Raw genomic sequence first — 12,500 nt, 5'->3', positions numbered from 1 at the left:
ACAACCTTTTCACTAATTTCAAAACTTTCTACCTACGCCTTAGAAACATATCAAGAATTTTTGACAGTTCATTGAACCCGTTCAAAAATAAACATGATGAAAGGGCATGGATCCAGAAATATTTGCGGTGGTACTCTACTCATTGTTTCATATCATCCAGTAGAAAACAAGTTTTCCTTAGTTCTGTTACTTCTTTAATAAAAGCACTCTGCTGATCTTTTACTTGTTATTTTTTGGTACATATAATAACCATGCACCATTGACATGTATTCAACTGATAATAGCCAAGTCACCTTAGGCCATTGCAAGTTTCTTCTTTGTTAAATGTCAGCATGCACCTTGTTTTGGACACCCCATAACACATAAAATAAGAGGTCCAGGCCACAGTTAGTTAATGCTCACTGTTAATACCCACGCGGATGCAAATACAGCAGAATGATATTGGGTACATGTATTAAACTTTTACCTCAGCAATCTACGTGTAATTTAAATAAGATGTTAGATCCGCACGCATACTCGCTAAACTGACTGTAGTGACTATGTGAGCGGAACTAACATCTAATTTTAACTAGATTGGTACTTAAGTGGCTTAAATTTATTCAACTTCTTTCAGGAAGATTTTCAATTTTCTTGTCATAAATGCATATTGTCAATTATTATGCTTCCTGTCAGTTTGTCTCTACATAACCCATACCCTACTATTCTTGCATAGTGTTCTAAGGATTTAAATAGCATAAGCATACTATGCCGAAATAGTGCACGACTTCATTTTCTGAAGAAAAACTGACTGCGCCCACACCTGGGAGCGAACTCACAATCCCGAGATTGTCAGTCCGACGCGCTACCGATTACAACACAGACGCCGTTATAAATATCAATGTACTATAATATATATAAACTTAGTTTCAAATATTTTACACTTAAGTAGCTGCAGAACTGTAGCTCTCAGAAAAAATATATGTTGACAGACCGGAGAGCTACAGTGGCACCCATTGAAAAAACTGTATATTTATTGCGCACAAAAAAGTGCGCTCGGTTCTGAATTAATTCTTCGAAATTCTTACCTCAATTGAAAAAAAAGCTACATTTCAAAAAAGTCCTTACTCCTCTATAACTTTCGTAGTTTACACTTGGACTAAGTGCGTTGGACCGAATTCTCGTGAAGACCAAAATGGCAGTATAAATAGGCAAAATTTTCAATGATTTCAATTTCAGGGCCAGGAGAGCTGTTAAAAACAATTATAAGGAATGTTTTATTGTGGAAACAGTGAAAGAATATGTTAGAAACACACGTTTAGTAATATTTTGAGATGACAGTTTTAAAAACACTGAGAAATAAATCGAGAAACAGCGCACAAAAAGTGCACAATAAATATACAGTTTTTTCTATGGGTGGCACTGTAGCTCTCCCGTCTGTCAATATATATTTTTTCAGAGAGCTACAGTTCTGCAGCTAACACTTAAGATGAAAAATAAACAAAATAATTCTTCTAAAATAGTTTCTTGCAATTGCCCCCATCACTCAACTACTATTCTCTAAAACTATCTGTACATTATACCTAAAGCCTCCGGCTTGTGCACCATGTGTCAAACCCTGACTACTTTTTAAGAATAGTGCATGCAAAATACAACACTATTATATAAATATGCACACTTCATGAGTTCCCTAGTTCATTGAATAAAGGTACACATACCTTCATTTTACATTTAAGGACATACGCAAGATACCTTACCTACTGATAATTTTTCAAGATATTCTAAATTTAAACTTATAATACATGTACCATATAACATATTTTTAAACAAAAAATCAGCATGCATTTCCAGGGATTTTGAAAAGATATTAAAGTTTGAAAAATTTTGCATTATTCAAAGAAAAATGTACAAAAATTACAAAACATAAATTCCAGATTTTTTTTATCAAAATTGTTTTAGAAGAGATTTACAAATCCATATATAGACAATAAAAATATTGCACACAGGTCCTTCATTTAATGGAACTCTTCAACTCCAGGGAAGAACCCAATAAAGTGCAAACTACGTTGCGTATGACCTTAAATGCCCGTTTATATAAGAGAAAAATAAATTAAAGAACTTGTTCTAATTAAAATAATGAAAAAAAAATCCTTATTTAAGCCTTTAAGTTTAATTTTTAATTAAGAAATTTGACAGATGAATAAAAAGAATAATATACAATATAATACTTCTTAAATTAATTCTCTTGGTTCCATTCATTAGATATTCAATATTCGAGTCAACACTCTATACATGAATGAATTATCAAAAGTTTTGTCCTTAAAGTTTTCAATGGATCCACAGATCATGAGGTGATGTCTCCTTTTATGTGTATGTATCTGTGTACACTGAAAAAAAAGAAAGTTGCTGTGTGATGAAAAGGATAAACCAGAAGTCTCTGATGAGACTGTAGCTCTACTGGTCTATATGTATAACAAAGAAAAAGTAACACTTGGATTTGAAACTTTGCAACAGACAGCAATAAATAGAATTATGTATCTAAGTGTAGTCTACTTGTGTGCCACATTATATTGAAATCATACCAAAATTGTAGGTGGAGTAGCGTTTTAAAGGAATTTTACAGAAATTTCTATTTTTAGTAACCATGGCAGCACCGTTCATTGAAATGTACCTTAGTGCAGTCTAAGTTATATTGAAATCAGAATAAAACTGTAGGAGGAGTAGTGTTTTGAAAAATTACAGACAGATGGACAGCTAGACAGACAGACAACTAGATGCCATGGACAGACAGACAGACAGACAGACGGACAGCTAGACGGATGGAAGAGGGACACCTTCCTATCCCATAAGCTCTTCTGGTCTCTGACCAGTAGAGCTAAAAAAAATATCAAATTTGATTTTTTTTCAGTGTTAAAGAAATAAAACTGCAAAATTAAATTGTAAATGGTTGGTTGCGTACTAATTATTCAAAGTAGTTTTTGTTGTGTGGTTTGAAAAATTTTATTATTCATTCTCTCTATTTTCACAAAGAATTACCTTTGCATTTCTTGTATCTACAAGGGGGACAAATCTTCAAGTGGTACATGTACACTATATGTCAACTACTATACCTTCATTTTCTGTTAAAGAAAAAAAATAGAATAAATCATACAATACCAATTATATGTATAATAACAAAGCATGGATTAAATTTTTCACTAAAATTAGAAAATGAATTGAATATCGATCACTCAAATTTCTCGATCCAGCCAAAATGACTGACACTAAAATTTACCCCTACTGAGGTCGAAGTATAAAAGTATAAATTATTTTTATCTATCAATATACCATAAATGAAACTTTGTGCATGTTCTGCATACATTTACCGGTATCTGTATTATTTTAATAGTAGTTTTATGCCCTTGAGAATTTTTCATGATGTCATGCCATAATATTTCCATGTCTGTTTTTTTTTTTCTCTGTGGTAACTCTTTGAAAGTTAGCGGAATTGATTTCTTGGTAATTCTATCGGAATGTAAATTAGGCAGGTCGATAGGTCAGGAGCTAAGAAGGCCTAATATGCATGAAAATCTTGTGCGCACCTGTCTCTGTGTTTGACGCTAAGGAGGCTAAATATGCATGTAAATCTCGTGTGACTACCTTTGTGTTTGACTTCAGTGGGCGAGGACTATTGAAATTGGCATGGGAGTCCTCGTGTAATTTAAATCTATGTCTACATTAACATTGCAGGTTATCCTGCAACATTCATGAGAATGCGGTCTTTATTTCTTAAACATCCAATATCCTATCAATTCTAATAAAAAATCATATTATTAGTAATAAAGCTAGAACTTTTTTTTATTTCATTTCCAATTTATAGAAAAAATATTTTTACAAATAAATATGTAAAATAAAAAAGTCCTAGCATTTTTGTCTTTTATAATTTACTTACACATAAGCATCTACATGATTTATATTTTTTCCCCTCAAAAGAACATGAACATAACTTAATAATGATATTCCTAAGTATGTATTCATGGTATAAAAAATGAGTTTAGCAGTATAAAGATTGATTTTTCACTCAAAGTTTTAAGACTGTTTTTCAGAGATTAAAAAAAAACACATTGATTATATCAATAATCATGTGGGTACACATCCTATGTAAACTTCAGAGGATCAACCAATTTTCTAACAGAGAATTAGTAATTTGATATTTGGATACTTCCAAACAATATAAGTAGGAGTTTTGGGGGTTATTAATTATGTACATCATGACATGTACTATAAGCACTGACCCCCCATATCTCAAAATTTATCTTGACACCAAAAAAAAAAAAAAAAAAATAGTACTTGCAACACGTGCAATGTTAACTTTGTTAATCCCTAGTACACTACAGTAGTAGGATACTTTTAACCATGTCTGAGAGAAGATAATTAATTTTCTAATCAGTAATGCTGATGACTGTGATCAAGATACTTATAAACTGTAACTTGCAAATTACAGACAAATTTAGACATGACAGTATAATTTTTTAAGTACAATCATCAGCTAGTGTACACATTGAGAATATTCGAACGAACGAATACTAGCCTACAACGTTGTCATTGAGGAAATTCGAACGAAAGAATAATATTCCGATGTGTATAATTTTCTGACGATTATTTACTTTGTTAACTTGTATAATGTACTACTGAATAACCCCATCGACTGCTAGCTCTGCAAACACTTTACAGTGACAGAAATTCATAAGATTGTTTCATCAGTTAACGAGGAATCAGGATGATCTATAGATCTTTAGACTTCAAAAAAAAAAAAAAAAAAAAAAAGAAGAATCTATGAGCCATGTATTAACATGCTTTAAATAAAATAAATAACAAATTCAATAATTCTAGATCTACTTACAAAAATAGAGCAGGTCTTCGTCATAATTTTGTTTACAAACATCATGTGGAAATTCCAATATCCTCATAATCTTGTCGCCGTTTTTTTTTCTTTGGTTGGTATTGGGTAATTCTAGGAATATAATGCGTCCGTCTGCACAGAATTTTTAAGAAGTGAATCCATAGATAGAATATTACTGCTTCTTTTTATTTATTGGTTTATCTTTTTTTAATTTAAACAATGCATAGCTCACGAGAAAACAAATAAATGAAATAAATTATCAGGCCTATTTTTTTTTCAGATTTTTTTTGTTGTTGTTGTAAATACTGCCATGGGTAATAATGGTAATTAAAATGCCCAATACCAAAAATATTAACATTTTATATAAATGGGACATCATCATGATCATTGAGAACATGATAAGAAGGAGGAGGGGTAGTGGACGGGTGGGTAGTCTCTCTGTATCTCTAAAATAAAAATTAATGTTTCCCTTGAAAAGTCAAGAAAATTTTATTTGCATGGTCAGTGGGATATTCAGTACAAGTTTAAAAGTCCAGTCAGTACATAGCCTCAATAAAGCCCCTTCTTCTTCTTTTAATTCACGACATTTTGATATATTGTTAACCTTCTATGATGTTCAAAATTGTATCATTCACCAACCATCCTTGATAATCAATAGTAACCTATAAATTTTTGTCACTTCAAATCCCATTTTTGTGAAACGTAGAATGAAAAATCAAAAGCTATACGAGCATTCATTTTACTTTCATAAACATGATTCAAGTTTATATTTTCGAATTTTTTGACAAACGTTTGTTTGTATCATCTGTCCTTAAGGGGGGGGGGGGTATGCAATTTTATATTAATTGTTTGCTATCAATTATGAATGATGTAAAATTGTTTGGATTTTAATTTTTAAATTGAAAATGAAAAAAAAAATTATGACTTAATCCGAAGGTTTAGTAAAAGCATGGAGTTTGTTTTTCATGAATTTCTATTGTAGATTCATTTGTTAAATCGACTTGCTGTGTGTTAATATCCCTTGTGTATGTTTTGTTAGTTCCAAGCAAATTGTGACAGTTTTGCTACCTGGGGAAAACAAAAGACTATATTAAATGCCTCTAGGTATATACATACATGTATCATACCCTATGGAGATCTGGGGTGAAGATATTGGTTTCTTGGAAGTTAGCAAGGGGAGGGGGGGGGGGTAGGTTTAACAGCAGACTGAAGTTGCTTTATTAGTATTCAAACATTTACTGCAAGATTAACAGGTAATACAACAGAAGTTGATTATTTTTCTGTGAAATCAAACTCAGATGACAAATATCAATAAAAAAAAAATAAAAAAAATCAGATTGAGCTTAACTTGGGATCGACACCCCCGTCCAAAAATATAGTCCCGTCCAAAGCTAAAGCGTTTAGAAGTCAGCAGAGTCAATATCTCGAAGTGGGTCTTGTGACGCATTTAAGAATGTCCTATTATTGTATTTTATCGATAAAATAAAAATAAATCATTTATAAAATTATAGCTTTAACACTAGCTTAAAGAATATCTATGTCCGATCTAGGACACTATAGCATAATACGATACTCTTTACAGAGTTATGTCCCTTTCTAGAATGTAAGTTATAGATTTTAAATACTTATGGTCTTTACGTTTACGTGATTTATTTTTTCATCTAAACAATAATAGCCAATGTAACTTTTATTTTAAGAAACTTTGGACGAAAAGGAATTTTTTTTAAAGTTTAGTAGAAAAAATGACAATTTATAGATCCTTGATTTAAATTATAGTAAATAATCAAAGCGGTCCCCTTAGGACTGTTGGTATATAAAGAAGATAATATGTCATTCTACTATATAACTTCAATCACCTTGTTTTAATGTTATCCTGTAGATCACATTCGCATATCTAAATATCTTTCGTGGAAGAGCAACCTAATTAAATTGTAAATAGAAAAAATGAATAAAAATATGTAATTTGATATTTGAAAGTTAATGATGTACCAAATGTAAATTCCGTGTGAAAAGTATACACATATACTTAACTTTCCTATCAATAATCTTGTATTCAAAGTGTACAAACAGTACATTAATAATCTTGTATTCAAAGTGTACAAACAGTACATTTCAGATACTAGATGCAGGACTTGTGAAATAAAACAAAGGGCTAATTGCAGCCTTATGCCTGCCGATAAGGCCACTGTTGTTTAATTTCAAGTCTATTTCAGGTTTTTTTTTTATATACATGTATTGAAATTTTACGAGATTGTACAAACTTAGCACTGCACATCAACACCAAATACAGAGTAAGAGTGGAAAGCTAAAGATTCACACATTTTATCGTTATTCAGTAAAACAAAAAATAAAATTAAAACAATTTTAAAAAATCAAGCAGAAGAAATGTTGCCCCCATATGCAGACGTCTCTTTTACGCTACGAATATTATGCAACAAAATTATAAAAGTTGTATGCTTCTATAAATTCTTCATCAGTTGAGCCCACCTCCTTACATGTACCCCACCCCATCTCAAAAGAGTACTGAAATTGCTTCCAAAGGCTTGATTGTATTTCAGTATCTTTGATTTGCTGAAGAATTTTCAAGAGATCTAGAGTAATTTATTGATTCTGGAAAATCTTATATAATGTTGTAAAAGAGTGATCAGATTGAAATCATTGAATGGATTCCAATTTCACACCTTTGAAAATATATTGTAAAATTTAGCTTGAAGGGAATATTCTCACACCTTTTTTTCCCAGAACTTCAATGTAAACAGTGATATACACATATATTCAACAATTCATCTCCACACCGACTGATGATGACTCGAGCCATTTCCTGTTTATTATCAATTTGTGTATATACTTTGTTTTGGAGTACCTACTCTAAAAATTATTTTAAAACATTTTCCAAGAAAAAACAACAACATTTTAAAGTGTTGATTAATGGACATACAAAAATATGTATAGTTATAGTTTTTTTTTACTGCAAAACAATGAAGATGACAATGGCTAATAATTAGTAAATATAGTTAACCTTGTTAATTAAGTTTAGGTAACAACATGTTGGACTAATTATATTGTTAGTGCTATTATCACATGAAAACAGTTATTGGTATCTGTTTCAAAAAAAAAAAAAAAAAAAAAAAAAAAAAAAAAAAATTCAAAATTCATGTATTTGAATGTACACATGAGGCTTCATGGCTTGCTCATTCAAAGATCTGTTGCAACTCATTTTCATAATTAAAAAACCATCATTTATTCAACATTTTATTTTTTTCTTATTTAACAGATCAAAAATATATATTCATAAAATATACTTTTCTAACATTTCAATTTAATTTTACCAATTTATATATATGCATACATATAATATGACCTTTCCTATTACAATGCATTCAGTACTGTCTTTTATGGTGCAGATTGCACTTACAGAATTTAGACTCAATTTACCAGAAATTGTATTTTTCATTTCATAACTAAATGTTTGGGAAATTTAATGATAATAATAAGTGTATAAATTAAATGAAGAATATCTAACTTATATTTCATCATAAGTTTTTGTATGAAGAAAAACTATATAGGTATACATCTCAGCTCTTTGATTCATTCCTTGAAAAAATTATCAATATAATTACAATCCTTTAAATTTAAAAATGACCCAAAATTTAAAGTTATACTGATATAGAAAAGAGTAGAAATTCTGATATTGTAAAAATTAAGACTTCAATTTTCATAGGGAACATTTGCCATGTTAATTAAACTCACCTAATCATACTGGTGTGTTCTCTTAAATGGCTATATATAACTTTTTTTATTTCTCAATGAAATTTTGCCAATTTGATATTATTTTGCTTGCAATAGCATGTACTTTCTAAATGTAAAATGATAAATTGTAAAAGGACTGAAATTTTCATAGGGAGAATCCATCATCATATTATACTCCGTCAATCATACTGGTGTGTTCTCTTGAATGGCCATAACTTTTTTATTTCTGAATGAAATTTTGCCAATTTGATATTATTTTGCTTGCAATAGCATGTACTTTCTAAATGTAAAATGATAAATTGTAAAAGGACTGAAATTTTCATAGGGAGAATCCATCATCATATTATACTCCGTCAATCGTACTGAAGTGTTCTCTTGAATGGCCATAACTTTTTTATTTCTGAATGAAATTTTGCCAATTTGATATTATTTTGCTTGCAATAGCATGTACTTTCTAAATGTAAAATGATAAATTGTAAAAGGACTGAAATTTTCATAGGGAGAATCCATCATCATATTATACTCTGTCAATCGTACTGGTGTGTTCTACTGAATGGCCATTACTTTTTTATTTCTGAATGAAATTTTGCCAATTTGATATTATTTTGCTTGCAATAGCATGTACTTTCTAAATGTCAATTGATAAATTGTAAGAGGACTGAAATTTTCATAGGGAGAATCCATCATCATATTATACTCTGTCAATCGTACTTCATTGTGTGTTCTCTTGAATGGCCATAACTTTTTTATTTCTGAATGAAATTTTGCCAATTTGATATTATTTTGCTTGCAATAGCATGTACTTTCTAAATGTCAATTGATAAATAATTGTAAGAGGACTGAAATTTTCATAGGGAGAATCCATCATCATGTCATATTACTCCGTTAATCGTACTAGTCTGGTGTGTTCTACTGAATGGCCATTACTTTTTTATTTCTCAATGAAATTTTGCCAATTTGGAATTATTTTGCTTGCAATAGCATGTACTTTCTACATGTAAAGTGATAAATTACAAGAGGACTAAAATTTTCATAGGGAGAATCCATCATCATGTCATATATTACTCGTTAATCATACTAGTCTGGTGTGTTCTCTTGAATGGCCATAACTTTTTTATTTCTGAATGAAATTTTGCCAATTTGATATTATTTTGCTTGCAATAGCATGTACTTTCTAAATGTCAATTGATAAATAATTGTAAGAGGACTGAAATTTTCATAGGGAGAATCCATCATCATATTATACTCTGTCAATCGTACTGGTATGTTCTCTTGAATGGCCATAACTTTTTTATTTCTCAATGAAATTTTGCCAATTTGATATTATTTTGCTTGCAATAGCATGTACTTTCTAAATATAAAATGACAAATTGTAAAAGAAATGAAATTTTCATAGGGAGAATCCATCATCATATTATACTCTGTCAATCGTACTGGTGTGTTCTCTTGAATGGCCATAACTTTTTTATTTCTCAATGAAATTTTGCCAATTTGATATTATTTTGCTTGCAATAGCATGTACTTTCTAAATGTCAATTGATAAATTGTAAGAGGACTGAAATTTTCATAGGGAGAATCCATCATCATATTATACTCTGTCAATCGTACTGGTGTGTTCTCTTGAATGGCCATAACTTTTTTATTTCTCAATGAAATTTTGCCAATTTGATATTATTTTGCTTGCAATAGCATGTACTTTCTAAATGTCAATTGATAAATTGTAAGAGGACTGAAATTTTCATAGGGAGAATCCATCATCATATTATACTCTGTCAATCGTACTGGTGTGTTCTCTTGAATGGCCATAACTTTTTTATTTCTGAATGAAATTTTGCCAATTTGATATTATTTTGCTTGCAATAGCATGTACTTTCTATATATAAAATGATAAATTGTAAGAGGACTGAAATTTTCATAGGGAGAATCCATCATCATATTATACTCTGTCTATCGTACTGGTGTGTTCTCTTGAATGGCCATAACTTTTTTATTTCTGAATGAAATTTTGTTAATTTGATATTATTTTGCTTGCAATAGCATGTACTTTCTAAATGTCAATTGATAAATTGTAAGAGGACTGAAATTTTCATAGGGAGAATCCATCATCATATTATACTCTGTCAATCGTACTTAATTGTGTGTTCTCTTGAATGGCCATAACTTTTTTTATTTCTGAATGAAATTTTGTTAATTTGATATTATTTTGCTTGCAATAGCATGTACTTTCTAAATGTCAATTGATAAATTGTAAGAGGACTGAAATTTTCATAGGGAGAATCCATCATCATGGTATACTCCATCGATAGGAATTGGTGTGTTCACTTAATTAAATTACCATAACTTTTTGTACTTTTCAATGAAATTTAGCCAGTTTGGAATAGATTTTTTTTGTCATAGCATTCACTTAGTAAATCAAACCTAATAAATGAATTTGTGTATATTTTTTGAAACATTAAGAAAATGACCAATGGGAGACTTTTTTTCTACTCAAGACCAGGTTTTAAAATTTAATTAAATTATTTGAAAAGGGAGAGCTTTATCTGCCTTATAAATACAGTCATAATTACTATTCAAAAATAGAAATTAAGTTTTTAAAGTCAAATACCTGCATGCATATAACATATGAATTTATTTGACCCCTAAATTCATCTGTGAAACCTGAGTGGACTACAAATTTTCTCCTTTTATTTCATGCAAATTCACTTGGCTGAGTACTTTTATTTGATAACGCTCTCCGAGTGAAAACGCTACCATGATTAAAAATAATTCAACATTCATTTAAAGTAGAAAAATATAGTCGTTATAGAACAATTGAATACTTTATTTAGAATGAAACGAAACGCCCGGAGTGAATCCACATAGTCGAGACGAATCCACCCAATACCGATCAAGATCTCCACTGCGCTTTGTATTCGTAGTAAAATTACACATTCTGTAAATGCATTGTTGCAACTGTGATGCAAGAACAGGGAAAGATGCAGTCTGCTGAAAGGATTAATTCACGTACTTTTAAATCAATTTAGTCTCATTTATTTTCATTTTATTGAGATATTGGTTTAATACGTAATGCTTGAATTAGTCCACAATCACCTCAGCGCAATTAATAAGTCAAAAAGAAAGGTGCTTTAGTTCAGTTCAGTTATGGAATTCCCTCCTATGTATAAGGAGCACCCGAGAAGGTGGTTTCATAAAATACATTTAAAGGTCGGAAGTATTTCAGCACTTATAATTATAACCCATTACAAACCTATTTCAATGATATTTACAAAAATATTTTAGTTACCATTCATTATGAAATCATTTCAAAATAGATCCATGCAGAAGTCTATTTAAGGTTTATGATAAACACTGATAAAAGTAACGAATAACAATTTTATATCTAGACCACAGCATGTATATAATATGACAGTAAAGTTTTTTTTTATAGTGATATAAAGCTAGAGTAGAAATATTAAAGTAATGATTTTAAAATGTTAAGTTTGCAATGAATTATATGGCAAAAAGCTTTCAAAAATAATTTTGACCCTTGACTGTATTAGATTAAAAGAAGATGGACTGTTTTTCCCTGTACATTAAAGAGATAAAAACAATTTCCATTCTCCTGTAGGATAAAATATTCTATAAATCATTTTGTTAGAGAACTTTTAATCCTATTAGTGACAATTATAGAACTTCTTGTCCTATTTCACAAATTATGGGATAAAAAATCCCATGTAAGGTTAAAAATGGGAGTTTTGCTTCTATAGGAGAAAAAATCCCACAGAACTCATTTTTCTCCCACAGAATAATGGTGGGATATTAGTTAGGAGAGAAAATCCCACCATAATCCCATGGGATTTCTTGATTGCAGGTGTAATATCTTTTAATCTAGGAGATATTCAGGTGTAAAGGT

General features: G+C 30.2%; 1 long non-coding RNA gene across 1 annotated transcript; it reads right to left on the bottom strand.

Moving 5' to 3' along the window:
- Window positions 1-2,196: 2,196 nt before the first annotated feature.
- LOC133178832 (uncharacterized) lies at window positions 2,197-4,950 on the bottom strand. The gene is made up of 3 exons (XR_009720049.1): window positions 4,859-4,950; window positions 3,013-3,095; window positions 2,197-2,363 (listed from the first exon to the last, which is right to left on the bottom strand). It is a non-coding gene; the product is annotated as an uncharacterized LOC133178832 (long non-coding RNA).
- Between the last annotated feature and the right edge of the window lie 7,550 nt (window positions 4,951-12,500).

The sequence above is a fragment of the Saccostrea echinata genome, unplaced genomic scaffold, assembly GCF_033153115.1.
Source record: "Saccostrea echinata isolate AGI-Se365-2 ecotype Australia unplaced genomic scaffold, CSIRO_AGI_Sech_v1 ptg000001l, whole genome shotgun sequence".
Classification (NCBI taxonomy): domain Eukaryota; kingdom Metazoa; phylum Mollusca; class Bivalvia; order Ostreida; family Ostreidae; genus Saccostrea; species Saccostrea echinata.
This window is presented reverse-complemented; position numbering and strand designations above follow the sequence as displayed.